This window comes from Sus scrofa, chromosome 1 (genome assembly GCF_054392235.1).
Source record: "Sus scrofa isolate SSC_HxYL_T2T_F1_AM1 chromosome 1, Sscrofa_HxYL_maternal_Yorkshire_Landrace_v2.0, whole genome shotgun sequence".
NCBI classification, from domain to species: Eukaryota; Metazoa; Chordata; class Mammalia; order Artiodactyla; family Suidae; genus Sus; species Sus scrofa.
The window spans coordinates 209,762,210-209,781,806 of NC_139383.1; the positions used below are offsets into that span (position 1 = coordinate 209,762,210).

The 19,597-nt window shown below is 37.8% G+C and overlaps 1 protein-coding gene and 1 long non-coding RNA gene across 32 annotated transcripts in view; one reads left to right on the forward strand and one right to left on the reverse strand.

The window, feature by feature from the left end:
• ELAVL2 (ELAV like RNA binding protein 2) overlaps nucleotides 1-19,597 on the forward strand; it is a 172,067-nt gene that overhangs the window by 8,104 nt on the left and 144,366 nt on the right. For 16 of the 30 annotated variants that reach the window (XM_021062802.2, XM_084983429.1, XM_021062839.2 and 13 more), the window contains exon 1: nucleotides 15,956-16,493. The exons of 4 other annotated variants lie outside the window; for them this stretch is intronic. The gene's annotated coding sequence lies outside the window, so the exon portion shown is untranslated. Of the gene's footprint in view, nucleotides 1-15,955; nucleotides 16,494-19,416; nucleotides 19,532-19,597 lie in introns of those variants that run through there. 10 more of the 30 variants (XM_021062834.2, XM_021062867.2, XM_084983493.1 and 7 more) reach the window with 1 other exon arrangement.
• LOC146406976 (uncharacterized) lies at nucleotides 9,158-16,556 on the reverse strand. Of its 2 annotated transcripts, none has more exons than XR_014820690.1 (3): nucleotides 15,778-16,556; nucleotides 12,389-12,695; nucleotides 9,158-11,588 (listed from the first exon to the last, which is right to left on the reverse strand). It is a non-coding gene; the product is annotated as an uncharacterized LOC146406976 (long non-coding RNA). The 2 variants fall into 2 exon arrangements; XR_014820689.1 differs by having other exon boundaries at nucleotides 9,474-11,588; nucleotides 12,111-12,695; nucleotides 15,778-15,873.

Genomic DNA, 19,597 nt, shown 5'->3' on the forward strand with positions numbered 1-19,597 from the left:
TCTCTGCTGGTTAAATGAAAAATTCTGGAAGGACTCTCTCTTCTAAAATTTCAGAGAGCCATGTTTTAGAAACCAATTGTCTAAGACTAGACTTAGATAAAACATTACACTCATAAACAAAAAAAAAAAAAAAAAAAGAGGAAGGTTTCACTTTTTCTATGGATTTTCATGTTCCATGATAGTTCAGCAAGCTTGAGGCAATTTCACTTTTTGAAGTTTCAGCATCGAGATGTGTTCTTATAACTTGATGTTGAAACTTTTGAGGCATTGTATTGAAAAAGGAAGAAAAGTAAATTTACTTAATAAGAAAAAGCAAGTATGTTTCTGAAAGGCTTTGGATATTGGTTAGAATACATTAAAATATATTTAAAAATAATTATTTTCCTCTCAATCCTTATATTACAGTAATAAATTCCCCCCGCCCAGTTTTCATATATGTAATCTTATTTTGGATTCACAATAACCTCATAAAGTAAGAATAAGCAAATATTGTAATTTCATTTCATATGAACATTTATAAATAGAGATTTATAAGTGGTTTTACAACTTGAATTTGGGTAAACCAACTTCTTTATCAGCACCTTAAGAAACTTGTTGAGTTATACCTAGGCTATAGAGCCACTTTTGAACCCGAAGGCAAGGTGGGGGATAGAATATTCCCAGATAATAAGTATTTCTCCAGTGAGATCTTAGATGAATTTGCATTCTTAGATCCAAAGAAGGGTGTATCAATGGCCTGCTCTCTAAAAAAAACCCCTCTAAATTCACAATTCTTTATGAAAGTATGGCAGTATTAGAATTTTCTTGAATTCCTTTATAGAGATCTGCCAGGGTATAAATAACTCTGATTGCCTGCCAACAAGAAAAGCCTATAAAAGCTAAGTCTGAGACCATACCAGCTTCACTTAGAGCTGCCCTAGGCAAAAATGGTGAATGATGGGTTGTCTCACCTCCTCATCACCTCCTCTTGATACCTCTAGGACCTGGCTAACCCTTATTCCCCTGGGCTTGTGCTGCTCCTTTACTGACATTGCTAAAACCCACAGTCTATTAGGACTATCTCTCTTTCCCTTCCAAAGTTACAGAGAGGTTGTTAATCTAATAAGCCGATTTCCACTGATGGAAAGATATTAAGAAGAATTCTGGTTTCAGTTAATTTTTAAAAGTCACTCCCAGGGAAAATGCCCACCATTTTGTTAAACACTCGTGGTCGTAAACTGGTGGATTGGTCATGCCAGGCCAAACTATATCCTTTTTTGGGTACTTTTCTTCACCATGTGGCACTCCCAGTCTCTGTCACTGAGGAGACTGCTTACTTACCTTAGAAATAGGACAGTTAGAAATGAACTCAACAGAAAAATACAATGCTGGAAAAAAAAAAAAAACCTGATTTGATAGTATTGGCTTATCTGTCTATGTTTATTAAATAGATGCAGAAGCTACAAGATAAACACTAAAACATATCCATGCCTGTGGAATGACTCTGTAATTTCCCAGGGTAATTTCACATGTCTGTTCTTTTATTATAATGACAGGAACTTGTGGGAAACCATGCTTATTCTGTGACCTCACAGACATATGAGTGTAAATAAAATCTTTTAAAAGCCTCTTGGTTAAATCTCTTTCAGCATAATCCAAAGTACATATTTGGCAATTACTTCAATTAATCTGCTCAACAGAGAAAGCCAAACAAAATAGTTCCAGCTAGAGTTTACTTAAACTCCATATTAACTGAGCAACTGAAAAATCTGTATGGTTTTTTCCTTTAAATCAGTGGCTCCTCAGACACAGCCATAGAGGTTTTTATAAACATGTATGCTTAGACCTCACCTTGGAATGACTGAGTAGAATTACTCCTGGGATCGGGACCAGGCATCTGTACTTTCACAGAAAAGAGCCTCCACAGGTGTATTGAGGCACTGATGCACAGCTATGTGTGAGAACCACAGGGCTTTTGTCTCACCAGTTCTGTCATTTATTGAAGACCCACTCTGTGGCAGGCACTCTCCTAAACACTTAACACTTATTTTTTCACTTACTGCTCATAACATCCCTAGAAGATGGCTATTATTTTACCGATGAGAATGCTGAGGCCTAGAGAGGTCAGGCAGGCAGCATGCCTAGTGTCATGTACCTGTCATGTACCTGGAGGGGCAGGACCAGAATCCAGGTCTGTTCCAATACTTTGAACCACTACAACCCTGAAAAGGCCTTCTTAATATACAGATTGAAAATGTATGGGTGCGTTTTATAGTGGTAATTTCCAATCTAGACGCTTCCATTTTGCTGCTTTGATTACCCTAAGATCATCCAGAGTGTATAGGGATTGTTTCATTTTATGGCCTTAAAAGAGAGCCACTATATTCATGTAAAAGGAGACATAGTCTAATAGGTAAAAGATACTTTGAAATTATGGGTTAAGTGTTTTTGCTTTCTTTGTTTAAGTCACAGATGGCTTTCACCTGAGTTCAGAAACTCAGGAGCTACTGTAAACTACCTTTTAATTTCATGGCTAAGAATAATTCAGGAATGTGTCAGTGTTGGAAGAGCATGATTTTCCTTCCAGGTCAATTTCTTATTAAAAAGTATTTTTAAATTGTATAAAATCATTGCTGAGAAATGCAGTTTTGTGTGGAATATGCAATTTTAGGATGTGTTCTTCCTGATTTGGGGCTGACACCATTATTTAGAATAGTGATGACTCATGTCTAGGACTTAAATCTTTTTTTCATGGGTTTATACATTTTTCCCCTTGAATTGCACCAAAAATGGTTTTTTAATTGGCTTTAACTCATGCCCAATAAATTGGACGAAAATTGATTGCTGCAGTCATGTTTGGTTTAAAATTATTCAAGACTGCACCATGAGTCAAATGAGTGTGTGAGTGAGGGCAGCAGCATTTTATATCCTCTGTTTATGATGAATAAGTTTTTTCCAAAGTGGTCATAATTCATAGATAAAAGTTAATATATGTTAACATTTCATAAAGCATAAAAGATAGTAACAATCATGTTATAAAACATCATGTTAAAAATTAAAAATTATTGTGGTATTGTTTCTCAGTACCTTTTTTTCTACTTCTGTCAATACTACACGTTTAATTATTATATTCCTTTAAAAATAAGTGATACCTGCATGTAGCTCTTATTAGATTCTTGGTCATGACATTAGAATATTTTTAAATGGCAAAATTAAAACATGAAGATATTTGGGCTGTACTATCCTATAGAGTTAGGACAATGAGGCAGTTTCCCATTCTCTGAAGAGTGATTTTAAAGATAAAAATTGAGTAATATGAAAATTGAATTAACTCAGGTGACTGTTTAGGGCATTGAAATAGCAATTCGCTAAGTGGTACCTGTCAGGAAGCCAGTTTTTTTTTTCAGTCTCATTATAATTATTGACTGTATTATGGTTTTCATTTATTTATATGCTATAGAAATATAAGGAAATCACTTTACAGGCTTTGGTAGTTGGGAATAAAGGTTCATTTTATGAGATTCTCCAGGAACTGCAAGAAGGGGTATATAAAAAGGAAAAAGAAATAACTAATTAATAAAAAGGAGACCATCTCTTGGTCATAATATATATAGGCAGTAAGTGAAAGTAATAGTTGGTGTTCCTGTGTATAATTAATATTAGGCAGTTCTAATTGGGCAAGATAGTTACATCTGAGATTGTATTATTCTAAGAAACTGGTCGAGAAATTTCTGAGATTTTTTTCATTTTGCTCTATTATATTTACTTTTCATATGTATTAAATCTCAGGATTTCTCTTTATAAATACTATTGTGATTGGAAATTACAAAACTTCAAGGCTGTTAAGCTGTCTGTCTTTTAAGAGGTCCCTGGTCCACACCACTCAAGATCTCCCAACCTGGTGCCTACAAGGCTGAAGCTTGAGCTATGGAGTTAGAGAGATTTCTTCCTCTTCAAAACATAATCTAACTGTTTTTCTGACTTGTAAGAAAGAATGCATGCTCAGAATTTAAAAAAAACTGAATAATGCAGAAGATATTAAGAAAAAACTAGATACCAACTCCTATTACCTCAATAGTCACTATTGTATGTTCTAATGACCATTCTTTATAGGATGTCTGATAACTTCCAACACTATTTCATGAAAATCTTTATATGTTATCACATATGCCCTTCTAAATTATAAGTGTTTACTATATGGTTATGGAGTAGATATCTGAAAATTAAATTTACAAAAGCTAAATAGGGAGTTCAGGCTGTGGCTCAGTGGGTTAAGAACCCGACATAGTGTCTGTGAGGATGTGAGTTCAATCCCTGGCCTCGCTCAGTGGCTTAAGGATCTAGCATTGCTGCAAACCTTTGCACATGTCATAGATGTGGCTTGTGTCTGGTGTTGCCATGGCTGTGGTGTAGGCCTGCAGCTGCAGCTCTGATTTGACCATTAGCCTGGGAACTTCCATATGCTGAAGGTGAGGCGCTAAAAAGAAAAAAAATAGAAATAAAAAGGTAAAACATTAAAATTCCTTCAATCCCTCCCTCCTCCCAAATTACTGGTGATTAGGAACTCCTAGGACACCTTATGTAACATTTATCAAAATCTCATTTGACCTTAATCGTTTTAAAGAAGTGAATCACCCAATTATCACTTTTATCTATTTTCCATTTGTTGATAATAAGAAGCATGGAAAGATATGAATATAATTATTTTCATTATAAAAAATAGAATTTTGTTTATATTAACTGTAAGGTTTATTTTCCTTATGCTTTTGTTCTCTTGCAAGTATTAATTTCTGCTATATTTCTTTAGAATTATTGAATTTTATATCTGGAAAGTACCTTACAAGTCATCTAATAAAAAATGGTTTAGGACTTGGGCTATAAAAATGGACTTAGGGTCAAATCCCAACTGCTAATTGTGTGGTCTTGGGCAAATCACTTAACATGCTCAGTTTCCTCATCTTTAAAATGATAAGGTTATTGTGAGGATTAAATTAGTTGATGCATGGATAAAGCATCTCTGATGCCATCTACAGCATAATATGTACTCAATGCTTGTTACCCATTGTTATTTTTTGTGCTAATCCACTCTTTGGGGAATCATGAGGTTTAGAGAGGAACTTGCTGAAGGGAATCAGCTAGTTAGCGAAGAAATAATCCTAGGACCATGTCTTCTCTCTTCAGGCCTAATGCATCCTTCCCTGGCATTGTTTTTAAAGTCCCTTCTTAAGCACAAAGGTGTTTTAGAGGCATCCACAGCCAAGCAGTGTGCAGAATGGTAGGCTCTGGTTCCTGGTTTCTCTGCTTCCCAAGAGGGTTTTTTGGCTCAAGAGTATAATTTGTTCAGAACCCTTTCACTTTCCCAAAACCTGCTGTAAATATTTTGGCTGTTAAAACATTTTCATTATCATGTGAACCCCTTTTTTATGCATGTCAGTCTTCTCCCCATCTCTGTCCCACAGCCTTGCCACCTCATTCCAAGGAGTCTTTAAACAAAAGGCTTCTTAATCCTCCTTCTGTCTTGACTCTGATCCCTATAACTTACTTAGAATCTCTTCCTGTTTGGCATGTCCAAAATTTATACTTGTCAGTAAATATACCTTGTATCCAGTAGTTTTATGTCAGTACTTCCCTCTGCTGCTTTCAAAGCTCTCTGTGATGTGAGTCTACAAAGTCTAACCAACCTGATATCCTACTGTTCTCCAGCCCACTTCCTCCACTACAGTCTCTTTCACCAATTTTCACCTCCGAACCTCATGTCATTTGCTCTAAACACTCACACACATAAAAACTCCAATAAAGTAGATTTATAAAGACCTTTTTAAAACTAAGGACTAAAACATAATATACATTTGTATTTCCCTCTTTTATTAAAAAAACCTTGCAATGAGTCTCAAATTTTCACATGACTAATACAGAGACACTCCTCTCGTATTCATTTTACATATAGGAAATGTTAGTACTCTAAAAAACAGTACTGTATGAGTTAAATAATGAGCACCAATATAAAAGAAAGACTTCTCTTTTTATTGTCTGCAGAAGAAATCTAGAAATGCCAGCGAGAAAGAGAGAGAGAGAGAGAGAGAGAGAAAGAAATTTCACAGTAAACTGTCAGAATAATTCAAGGAAATGTCTATTTGTTACTCAACAGCTTAAGTAGTCTGTAACACCATTCATTTACTTTGCATTTACCAACTCATGTTTATAAAAACTGCCATTTCAAACAACCTATTCTCTAATTTCTCATATAAGAATGACAGTGACCAAAGGAACAGAACCTTATTTCTATCACAATGTTATTCTCAGCCTTAAAATGAATATACACATGCCCAAACAGAGAAATAGATTTTCCATTTAGTCATGTCAACATGATGAAGGGTTAAAATGGGTTGGTGTGAAATTGCAGTAAAGAGTAGCTATTCTGTGTGTAAGTTTGTGTTTCTTAGTGCTAATTACACTTCCTTGTAGAACTCTGGCAGTCACATGATTGGGCTTGACTTTGAGTTGGTCAGTCTTATCAAATTATAAGACACAGGAGTTCCTGTTGTGGTGCTGCAGAAAAAAATCCCACTAGTATCCATGAGGATGAGGGTTCGATCCCTACCTTCGCTCACCGGGTTGGGGATCCGGCGTTGTGAGCTGTAGTGTAGGTCTCATGCGTGGCTTGGATCCCACGTTGCTGTGTTGCTGTGGCATAGGCCGACAGCTGTAGCTCCGATTTGACCCCTACCCTGGTAACTTCCATATGCCGTGGGTGTGGCTCAAAAAGCAGGAAAAAAAAAATATATATATATGATACATTGAGGATGTGGATAGATGCTTATTGAAGTTTGAAGAGCATTAAGTTTGTTTTCCCATTGTAACCTATGAACCTAGACAAACAAAAGTTTAAAGCTCATTCTTATATCAGGCTGCAAAGTTTTGTTTCCTTCCGTTCTCACTTAGTGAAAGTCCACATCTGTAGCAGAATCTATATCAATCCATGGTGAAGTAGGCCCAGGAGGGAACTGCAAAACTACAAACTGCACTAGTTTTAGTATTCTTTTGACATGATGTGTTTCACAATGTCTAGTGGACATTATTTCTCCATTTTGTTTCATTCAAAACAATTATAAACAGCATATTCTCTTGTGCCCTTCATACAGTCTATCTCTGTGTTCTTTTGGATATTTATTTTGATAGATTTTTTTCAAGCACAGACCACCTAAGGAATAGAAAACTCAAGCAGAAAGCACTCTTAGGCTATGTAAATGGAATAAATATAATAGCCCATAAAAATGTATGTGGAGAGAGGGAATGAGCCCAGAGAGAGAGCATGATGACAAACTGATTTCTTTCAAGGCCATAAATGACTACTAACTTTAAACATCTTGCCGTAGAGTTAACATAAAATGATAAATAAGAATGGATAACATATGCATATATATTATATATATTTGAATAATAAAAGTGCCTTAGCATAAAATAAAAATATTTTAATTTGATTAGACGGTGATGCTATATATTTGACTCAACCTGATTTCAGTGAGTAATTAACTGAATTATAGCCTATACTTAATGCCAAACACTAACATTTTGAGCCTAACTGAGGGAACAAAGGTCATGATTAGTGCCAAATTGAGTGACACAACGCAGAAAGACTGACATTCAGGAAATCTGTATTCCTATTAATCTTAGAAATGTTACCTAAATTTCTAATGCATCTGTTATGCCCCTGAAACTGAGAACTAATTTAAGGTGTTTTTATTACTCCATCAATCAAATGGGATCTCAGACTAAGCTCCTTTTTGAAGACCCAAAACTTTTTCTGGGTGAATCATGAAATTGTGTAGGGAAATATACTGAAGCTACATAACAGGGCAGACAAAAGATTTTATGCCTTCTGGGGCCTTTTAAGGTTGGGTACAATTAGAAATGTGAGAAAATAGTTATCATAAGATATATCATTAGGAGATTAATGAGAGCAAATGAAAGTATTTAAGAGACAGTATATAAATGCAGGAATTTTAATTCTGGCTTCATCAAATGAATATGCTAAGTCACCATTTGGTTCCTATAATTTTAGTTACCATATATTGACTACTTCTTCCATGCCTCCAAGTTTGAATATTTTACACCCATAACTAAATTTAATCTCATGGTGATTCTAAATTAAGCATTATTATCACTATTTTATATATCTGGAAAGTAAGACCGAGAAGAGATAAAATAACTTATTCAACACCCCATAGTAATGGAGTTAGATTCAAATTCAGATTGTCTGAAGGAAAAACCCAAGCTCTTAAAATTTTTTAAATTGTAGTTCCTGATAAAGTACCATATCAATTTCTATTTAAAGGGCTAATTTTTAGACAAAGTAAAACCTAAAGAGATATTTTATAAATATAGTCACTCAAAAGATGCTTGAATTAAACTGAAATGGGTCTTTTGTCAAAGATCAGGAATAAATATTTAGAAATAATAATTTTTTTTGGGAGGGTCAAAGATCAGGAATAAATTCTTAGAAATCAGAATTAATTTTTTATCACTTATTTGACCTTCACCTGAAGGTAAGTGTTGTATCTGGAAGGACACAGTTAGTTGTCTGATTTTTTTTTTTTCCTTTTGGTAATAAAATTGTAATCAGTTCTAAGTAAAAACATTATAACTTTTAGATATTTCCAAAGCTTCCAATATTTTTGCCTTTATACATCATAGAAAGACTGTATACCTTAAAAATCTATGACCCCCATTTCCCAGAGAGAAGAATTAATAATGGGGAATTGCTTTAAAAATAGATTTTGCATTTTTAAATTTTAAATTATTTTTATCTTTCATAATGAATTGCTTTGCCTTCAGAAATTATATATATATCATTTATTTGTTATGAAAATTAGACAGGAGTGGTTTTTATAATAATTTCATGCTAAAACATTTTTCTGTTCAATATGAAATTTTTTCTTTTTAAAATTATCTTTTAGTTTTGAAATGTTATAATAATTTAAATTTATAAAATGTCCTTTTTCTCACATTTCAAGCTTAGTGAGAGTACATCTTTTAAGCCTTATGCAAATTCTCATCTTTAAAAAGTCCAACTTGTAGTGACAAATACATTAAGCTGTCCATTGTATGCATTTTTTTGTATGCATATTTTTAATTAAAAATAAAAATAAAAACCATAGCTTAAGAGACTCAACAAAGCTGCCAGTTCAAACTTGTTTATTTTTAACAAGCAGAAAAATATCTCATTATCAGAAGATATAATATTACCTAAAGGCTAGAATTCATTAAAAGAATATTTCTTAAAATGCTTATATAGCAGTCATTATTTAAACCAATATGATAACATTATGGAAAATGATGATGTGGAGGGGAAAATTTACCTTACATAAACTTAAATTTCTCTCTCATTAAAGAACCCATTCAGTTCCCATTCATTCATACACTTGAATATTTTTAACACCTCTCAGTGTTACTAGGCATGAAGGATTTTGCGAAAAGTGTTCAACAGAAACATATTTGAGATTCCAAGACATATTTATTTGCTTACCTCCATATGAGTAATCAAATAACAATTTCAAAGTTTAAAATAATTGCTTTTTAATGTATCTAATAACTACTGAAACATGTACTAGCATCTTAAATTTTTTTCTCATCATTTTTCCCGACAAACTCATTTTTATTCTTCCTCATCCCACTGTGATTTAAGCAGCCTTTATGTTGTCAATTAAGTGCACTCTGACATTTATCAAAGTTTTGGGGTTAAACAAAGTAAAACCTGATTGATTTTCTAAAATTGCATTAACCATGTGTTATCAGCCGAAGGTACCTGTTTACAAATGTCGCTAAAACTTAAAATATAAATACTGCCTGGAAAATGCACTGCATCCTCTCATACTTACATACTCTCATAAATGCACACCAATGAATTTACAATCCATTCAATCAGACAAAGAACAAGATACAGTGCTGAGTCATCAGCCAATCAAAATAACAAGGTCATTAGTTATATTCTGATCATTTTACATTTAAACATTTTTGTGAAACATTTGTTTAATATATAGAATGTCATACTCATATCTGTAAAAGGAGAGAGAAGCATATAAAGTATGCTCAAAGAATAAAAATACACATGTGGAATTTCCTGAAACACTCCATAGTAATTATCTGGGTAAAGGGGAGGGATGAAATACAACTCTTATCCTTGTAAGCAGCTAATGCAGATTCTTTTCTTTGGCTATTCTAAAAATCACCCTGATATCTCTCTTGTGGCCCTATCTCTTCAACAAAAAGATCAGGTTTACCTCAGTACTTCAATCCTCAGTATCTGGTTGATCTACTTTTCCTATAACAAAAGGAAAACTTTAGATCCCAACTGGAATCTGTTTTTAATACTGTGGTCAGAGGGCTTCCTCTACCCTAGGCTCTGGTAAAGACAGAATTCTATTTTTTATCTGATTGGTTTAAATTGTTCCTTAATCTTTATTACACCAAACTTGACACAGCTTTATAGTTTTCAAATTTTTTCTACATCCTAGCTAAGACTAGTAGACATGACCAAGATGCTGGGTCCCTTTGCAACTACTTTTCCTCGCAGCTTTCCCTCCCCAAATAAATTTTTAAAACTGTGGACTTCTTCTCACACCCCCCCACAATTAAAAAATATATCCCGTTCCAGGCGCCCCCTCTCCGCCTGCCGAAAGCATTTTAATGACAGTTTACTTTAGCGGTCTATCAGCCGACTGCTGCCTCTGCCACCTGAATTTCAATTTCTTAATTTACAGCCCAGATAAAACAGAATGGAGCAGGATCTGGGCTGCTCTCTACATTGGGTTGGCCTTATCAAGCGTGAAGTTTGGCGCGTTGCAAACGTATTCAAGTGATTATCTGTTGAGGACCTCTCGAGCCATCTCCATCTCTGCAGCGGGCTGATAAGACAGCTGTTTCTCTAGCTGCGGTGTCTCCCCGGACCTCAGTCTTCTGATACAAACTCCGCTTTTGTCACCGGGCTCCGGTGCGGTCACTTGCTCTATGGGGCAAGGGTTTGATCTGAACACACGTAGGGGAAAAGTGTGAGTGTGTGAGAGCGCAGAGGAAGAGAGGAAACAGGAGGGGGAGGGCTATGAGAGGGAGATAGGAGAGGAGGAAAAGAGGGTTAGAGATCGGAGAGACGTGGGGGCAGGGCTGCGTGCCGAGTGCAGTTGATAGCTCTGATTGACTGGTTGCTCAGCCAGGCTTTATTATTTCAAATTAGACGTGCATCGCACAGAAGTGGAAACATAAATTTTCAATATAAGAAAGAGCCTCTGAGCAACGGAAGCAGAAAAACCGTTTCTTCCCAGGTCCCGGTAAAGGGGCCGGCGAAAAGACTGATTGCCACCAGCTGAGACAGATGGTTTCCTTTAACTTTGGAAACTGCTATTTTTAATTACTTGTATTAATTTTGCATGAGATGTATCCGCTCTCGGAGGAAGCTTAGAGAAGACTGTTAGCATCCCTGGAAGAAAACGGACACAAAGCTCTGATTTGCCCATTCTCACCTCCAGTTTTTGCTACCTTACCCACGCCTGGTCGCCTAGATCATCCTTTGCGTGTTCAAGAAAGACGTTGAGTTTGTCTTGCTAAAGTTGGTACTGAGTAAAAAGGGAGGAAAAGAAATCTGAGAACATTTGTAGGAATGTTTACATAAATGATCGTAAATAAATGATGAAGGTGCAAATAAAATTTCCCAGACACTCTGGGGTACGTGCAACAGATTTTAGTGTGAATATCTGCAGGCAAAACACCTAAAGGAGGATGAACCTTGTGCAAATTCTGCTGAGGAAAAAAAAAAAGCGGTGGTGGTGGGGAGGAAGAATATAGGATGGTCTTAAAGACTTACCGCGACACCACATTACGTTTTAATTAAAAAAAAAAAAAAAAGCCTATACAATTCATGTGTCTTTTAGTGTAAACAGTAACCTCAGAATTCAGGGTAGATTCTGAGTCGGCTCCCTTCACAGGCTTTTCCCTTGAACAAGAGTTTAAAGACAAAATGTAAAGAGAAAGTAAAGGATGTTTGAGATCCTACTCACTGCCTTCTCTGGCACTGTCCCTAATGGAAAGTGTTAGCAATATAAAGGGTTCTTTGCAAAACAGTCTCGGAGGTCACTCACCTTCGGATAAAAGGCTTTGCCCCTCAGCCAGGAGATGTAGGGAGCCGGGGAACGAATTGGGGGAGGGGAGAAAGGGTTGAGCGGGTAGGCGTTTTTGTTGCGATTCCCAGAGGAAATTTCGAGGATTAAAAAATCTGGAGTAGGGTTAGCAGACTTTTCGATGATTACCTGGATTTGCATTTATTTGGCATGACCTCTTTGATGACTGGCAGGCTCACCAGGGGAAGAAGTGTCTGAAAAGAGGAGGACAGTGGAGGGTGCGACTTCAGGGCACTAACCTTCCTGGCGGTTTGTCACGATGGCCGAGTCCTAGCATAAGCCTACATAATTCAAAATAAATGTGTTTCTATGGAATAGGACAGTCTCTTCCTTAAAGTCTGTAGAAATGTTCCCAAGAATTGTAGTTTCCGAGTCTCACTGGGAGGGATAGAAATCACCATCCGGCTGTGCAAACCTCTATTCAGGATCGGCCTGTCTCTGTCCATGGTGCTAATTCCTGCCTCATTCTTTAGCCCGGTTGCCACGTTGTAAACTCATGTTGGTATCAATTTTCTTGACACTTTTTTTTTTTTCCTGTTTTCTAAACTGTGGAAGTAAAGTTGATATACTTTTTTAATAAGAATAAATGAAATAGTAATCATCAAGTTATATAAACCTATATCTCTCAATGCAGGCAGTAAACTGTCACACTTCTAACATTGTGAACCACAGACACACACACCCCCATCCCAAACAGCCCAACAAATTAACTTACCATAATATTGTTATTCATCTGACAGGGTATAATTTTTGAACTATAACCCTAAGGCAAACATTGTGAACTCACTGAAATAGCTTAACTGCTTTATTTACTTGAAAAGAAAAAAAGTTAACAATTGTAGTTTACAGCCATTTTTATCATAAAATCCTAAAAATAGCCCTTCCTTCTCCTCAGAACTAGTATAAGGGTGTTATTTATCATAAGAGTCATTGCCCACAATAACCTACGAGTATTCCTGCGGATGACTGTTCCTTTATAAAGACACTTTAGTAAAACAATGATTCATTACTTTTTTAGCTTTGAGAACCATTCTTTTTGCAGCTTTCTTCATATCAAACTTTTTGTTCAAGGTCTTAGTAACTCCCTATATCTCTCCTTTTTCTGCTGCAGTCTAAAATAATGCTAAAGACTTCGAAACTATATCAGTGCTAATAAGACAATCTAATTCAAATGTCTTCGAATGCTTTTTTTTAAAGCAAGTTCAGACACTGCAGATAATTCTTTACCTAACTATAAAGGAAGAGGGATTGATTACAATGGCTTAATGTGGGTATGATGTTTACATAGTCTTTATTAATTGCAAGATAGAGCATGTTAATATTTTAGGCTATGACAACATGAATTTCAAAGTGAAATCTATACCCAGATAGCATTTGTTTTAAAGTGATTGATTTCAGTTTTTAATTTAAAAATTGGAAAAGTAAATGCTACTTACCCTGTATCTATCCATTTAAAAGTTTTTAAAAGTATCTTTTATTGAGGAAATAAACTAGTATTTTAAGATATTTTTAATTTCTTAAATAATTTAATTCCATTTTATCTACAAAGAAGAGCATGTTGAAAATGACAACATTTTGAAAAATATTTGCTCCTCTGAACAAACTGAAAAAATCATACATACTGAATCTGCAGAATTTAGCATTTTGCATTTCAATGGACAAGTTTACTACCCTTCTGGTAATTTCTTTAACTACAGAACACAGAAGCTGGTGTTTCATCACTCCACACCACACCTAACTTTCCACCCTCCCCCAACCTTTGGAAAAATATGCTTCTGTAATGTACAAAATCTTTCTTGTGGATACAAACAGACATCAAATAATAAAGTATTAGTTTCCACATAGTTAGAAAAAACTTATGTAAGTGTAAGCTAATTGTAAAGATTTTCTTCAGATTGCTGAGAATACTACATGAACCAAATACAACTAATTCAACATTAAGAGCATGTTAGCAAGGAGAAAAGACAATTTATTTCATTGGTAATTCTGACTAAACAGTATTACACCTTAATCCAAATTGTATTTATTACTTTATTCTTTGTACTGATCTGGGGGTGAGGGAGGGGTTGAAGGAGGATGACAACAAACTCTGTCTTTCACTTGTTTATTCATACAGTGATTACTGTTTTACGGATGAGGTGGAATCTTTGTTTTTTCCCTTGATTTGCTGTCCCTTCAGCCCCTTGACTCCATTTCTTCAAATAGCTTTTCTTTCTTCTTCCTCTGAGTTCCATAGAGGGTAGTTTTAGGTTGAAATTAGGAACCCCAAGCCTGTGGTTATGTTAAAAAGTAGGGGTGGGGTTTAAGGTATGATAATTATAAATGGCAATTATATGGATTCAGGCCTTCTTTCCCAACTCCCAGTTATTGTCATAGAAAGTATAGAACTCAGACATACTATATGGTTCTACAGGAAATAAACAGGTCATCTGTCTTTTGCCATTAATCATTCATCAATACTCGAAGACACTTTCAAGGAACTATGATTTACTTCAGCCCTGACTTTCTAGACATTTTGCTTTGTGACAATCTGTCCTCTTTCCATCCCAAACTCTCTTACCTGTGCCTCCTCTTTCCAGCATTCTCAAAGAAAGCAGCTAGTAGTAAATAAACAAGCAAAGGAATTCCTTTTAGGAAGGCATTAGCTTCTAGAGAAGATGTTACATTGTGTAAGAATTGTAAGTACTATCTAGGAGGCTGGTGTTATCTTTCAAGATTAAAAGAAGAAATCCAGGCTGGAAAAGAACTTAGGTCAGGTGAATATTGTCTCTACTTATACATCAAGTTGATCCTGAGGACTACACTTTTCACTTGGAGGAAGAAAGGAATGAATAAAACTATTTCAGACTCCTGAATGTTATTAAAATATGGGGTTTAATAAAGTAATATTCATCTATAAAGCAAAAGCATTGACAGCACTTGGTCTTCTGGTTAAACTTTCTAAATCCTCAGAGAAAGAGTCCAGATAAAGGCTCGACTATTTTTACTGTCAGCAATAACATGTGTGGCTCCAAGCAAATGTGGAGGAGTGACTTGTTTTAATTTCTTGAACAGCCGCTTTTTTTGAGAGTCATCATATACACCAAAGTGAAAGACTTTAGTTCAACTCAGTACCTCTTTTCCTGGACAGGATGTTATCCTGCACTTTTCTATTCTAACATGAAGTGAAAAGTAATTCAAACCGTGCAGCTTTATTTGAAAGAATTTCCAACTTCACTGTAATACTAAAAAGACGCTTAAAAAATAAGAGCTGCAATATGCCTATATTAAAATAGAGAAATTCATTATCTAATAGAATACTGGAACACAAATTGAAAAAGGCATGCGTGCAAGTAATGGATATACATTCATCCTCTCACTCAGATCAAAGAGAGGGAGCTCTCAATGACTCATACACACCGGACAGAGTTTAATGTTACTAAGAAACGTGCCATAGATGCGACAGTGATGGCAAAGGAAATAAGTCTTGCGGAAGCAGAAAGATTTAAGAGGAAAGGAGATCATGCCATACAGCAAACTCTGATAGTACAGTTGCAACCTTCCCACGTTGCTCTCTCCCCATCTCTTTCTGCTTCTTGCATTTCCCCTCGCCGCCAGTGTTAAGTGTGTATCTCCCCGCACAACTTACCTTGAAACGGGACTCCATTGAGCTCTCGAGAGTGACACAAGCACCTAGCCAATCATATCGCGTGGCCTAGCCTGGGCGGTCTCAATAGAAGCTTCTGGACCAATCAGGATCCTGGAGAGATGAGCAAGTTGCGTTGTGGCGCGACTCAGCGTATACTTCCGCGCGTGCTGCTTGGGATAGGAGCTTGGCAGAGCAGCTGCACACACGGCAGTGCGGAGGCAGAGAAGGGGTTGGTGATACGGTGCTATAAATCTGTGGTCCAGTCCACCTCCCTTTTAAGACGTCCTCCCCCCTTATTTCTGTTCTCAGTTAGAGATGCAGCAGCTTACTCCTGTAGCGACCTACTAAAAAGCAACAAGGAGAAAGACATCGTCTTTTTGAAAAAACGTTCTTTCGTCTCTTTTCTTTGTTCCTTCGTTTGTTTTTCTTGCCCCTTTTTGTTTAGTTGAACGGCAATAGGAGGGTAATCTCTCCGTCTTTTTAAACTCTCTTTTTTAAGTTTCCCCTCCCCTTTCATATTTTTTTTTCGCCATTTCTTTTAGCGTTGGACTTTGGGGTCGAAAGCATTTCTTTTTCTTTGCTTCTTTTAAGCCGAGCACAGTTTAGGTTTCGTGCTGTCTTAAGAGAACTATCCAGCAGCTTCTTGCTCATCCTTATTGGGAGAACTGCACCGTTACTTTAAAAACACACATACACAAAAACCTTAAGGGAGTAAGGTAAGTTTCGGTTTGGTTTCTTTAATCATTAGTTGCAGCGATGCGCTGGCAAACCCAGAAAACCTGTAAGTGAGCGGAATACAGAATATGAAGTTAATTGCACATGTTTGTCTCATTTCAAAGCTACTGCTCTGCTTTTTGATTCTAGAGAGAGAGCTAGCCTAAAAGACTGTGGACGCATGCTTGACGTACTGAATATTCGCAAATGTCAACGGTAGAAACTTAAGTGGTAAATGTGGCCAGGATAGAGCAGGGGTACAATGGGAGTCTAGATGTTGAGAGAGGTTCGGGATTGAGGTTGGAAGTTCATTTCGTGGGAAGAGAGGAATAACTTAGGTTTGGGGGATGCATGCCTCTACTTTCGCAAAGCAACGCAAGGACCGAAGAGGCTTTAACCATTAAAGGGAATCAGGAGCCTGGGCTTGCAGATTAGACCAGGGAAAACCCCAGACTTAATTGCATTAATCAGATAACATGTGCTGGGGAGATGGGATTGCCAGATGGAATTTAGATGCTGCACCAGGCAGCGAGTTGTAGTTGACTGAGAAAAGTACATGCCGCCCGAGGGCTGGGGCTGGGCTGGGGCTGGGGTGGGTACAAGCTGTCAAAACTAATCATTTGCGAGCTGTGGGGGCTCCAATTCTCGGCCGTCAATTATCGTGGTTCTGTTTTAAAAGAAGATAGCTAATTTAGGGCCGAATTCTTAAGCCTGTACCGGATATGAGATTCCCTTTGTTCAGAAAAGCGTAAATAAGATCCTTGGAGCTGTGTCTGTGGAGGGGCGGCTGCCTGGGAGCCTCGCTGTGCTGGGCGCTGGGAAGTGGATTCCGAGCTCTGTCCTTGGTCCTACGCAGCTGACTTCGCCTTCTGGGCGAGGGGGAACCCCTTTGCATCCGCAGGGCTTCAGAGCCACCCCAGTAGCCAACTCCGCTACGTAGCCTTCACCCACTTCCTTACTACCCTCCCCCCACCCTTTTTCTCGAATAGCTATTGTTAAACTGACGCCTGGAGAAAGATGGGGATGAGACGCCGGGCAGACGCTTGCTTCATTTTAACTTTTGTGATTTCTCAGGGTTTAGGAGAAACCAGCTGGCTTTTTCCTGCGAAAAAAACCCAGGGTAGATATGGGAAGGGGGGAAGATGTTCACGGGGCGGGGAGGATGGAGGGAGGGGTGATGGAGGTGAACCGGCTGCTGCCTTTGCCTGAGAAGTTTAAATTATTGGCACGAGGGGGTGTGGGTGAGTGTATGCGTGAGAGCGCCGGTGTGCTTGTTTGAGAGGAAGAGGGTGGGGGAAAGGTACAAAACCAGCTGGGGTTAATTTCTCTCTACTCTCCACCCCACCCACGCTCCCTGTTTGAAAAGCCAACGGGCGGCTGCCCTCCTCTGGACTCGACTCTGCCATCTCCGGGGCGGTGGGGGCTGGGGATTGCAAGGTGGCAGTGCCCACTATGGGATCTCAGCGGCGAAAAGGACTTCGCGTGGCCATTGTTGCTTAATTTATGCCCAGCACGTTGCCACGTACCCACCTACTTCACGTCTGTAAAGAATTAATATGAGAGCTATACAACTGTGGCAAATTGGAGGTTGGCTGCATTACCCGTTTTCCATTTTCAAGGACGGGTTAGTGAAACTGATGTGGAGACTGGGTATTTTCTCTCGTAATTACCAGCTGCAGGTCTGGCTTTATTGTGGCCAGAGTGAGAGAAATAGTCAACCATTCAGTATTTACTCTTAACACCGCTGGGCCAGGATGGATGTCTCTGTACTTTTTCTCCAAATTAAACAGGTTCTCTCCCCTCCCCTACTTATTTACAAACACTTCTGTTGGGTATGATTCTAAACCTTCACCTCTTCCCCCACATACCTATTTATTATACCCATCCTCTGGATGCTGGGAGTGGGAGGGAAATGGAAGTGATTTTCTTTTTAGGCCTACAGTGCAACCTATAAAATATAGGCTTGAAATGGGGGGAGGGTGTAGAGCAGACAATAGTAACCTCAGAAGTCATTTTCTTAATTGGAAATCTGTTCCTAAAAGTCAGGGGAAAAGGTGTGTTTTGGGGATGGAAGGGTAGGAAATCTGTTTGGGTCTTGTAAGATTTCCTTGGTAAAATGGCTTCTTAAATGGGGCAGCTGAAAGATTTGTTAGAATCTGAAGAAAAAATTCTGCAAAAAAGAAAAAAGAGAAACTCTTGAGTGTTTAAAGTCATCTTTTGGTGTATTAGAAAAAAAAATCTCTTAGTTACCTCTGAGTCTCTTATACCAGGTACACCTGGGATCCTCTTCCCTCTTTTAACCAAGTGCATGGGCACCCCACTTTATAAAGCTTAACCTGCTCTGGAGTTCTACACGAAAATGGGATGTTTGCCAAGTAGAAGCGATTTAAAAGACTTAGGGAACTCTGCTAAGAGAGAGATCTCCCATAACTTCAGTAAGTCAGTTTCAGGAAGTAGGGCGTAGGGCATTCTAAGAGTTTTAGGCTTGGATTGGTAAATTTGGTAGGCCCATTTTTGTCTAATGTTTAGAAACATACATTCTTAGCAGTCCTGCCTGCCTGGGATGGGAATATTATAATTGTTTAGAGGGAGGTCAAAGAGGCGCAGGCGCTTTGAGTCGTTTTCCTAGGAACCCGTACAAAGTCAATTAAGGTCATTTAATTGCAAATCGTATTTGGGGTGATAACAGAAATGCTGATGTAAAATCAGTTAGCTATTTGTGTTCCCCGTCTGGGTTCCCCAAATTGAGGGACGATATGTCACCTTTTTGATCGTGGCTGAGTCCCCTACTTTACTATGTCTGATTTGACTTCGTCCAAGAGGGCAATTTTGTCTTCCCTACCCCCACCCTGGATTAAAGGATCCTTCCCCCCCTTCTCCCCCAGCCCCGCCCTCGCGTGGGGGCGGGGAGAGCTGGCCGCCCTTAGCGGACCTTGCTGCATCAAACCCGCATCATGCCCTTGAAGCTGTAACCTCGGTCACGTTCTTGCGGCGACTCAGTCGCCCACTGCTCAGTTCCTCTTACCTCTTGCGATTACAGGTAGGTTTGACAGGTGATATTTTTAAATGTAGCTTTTTTAGGGGGAAGGGTTACGACAGAAGCCTT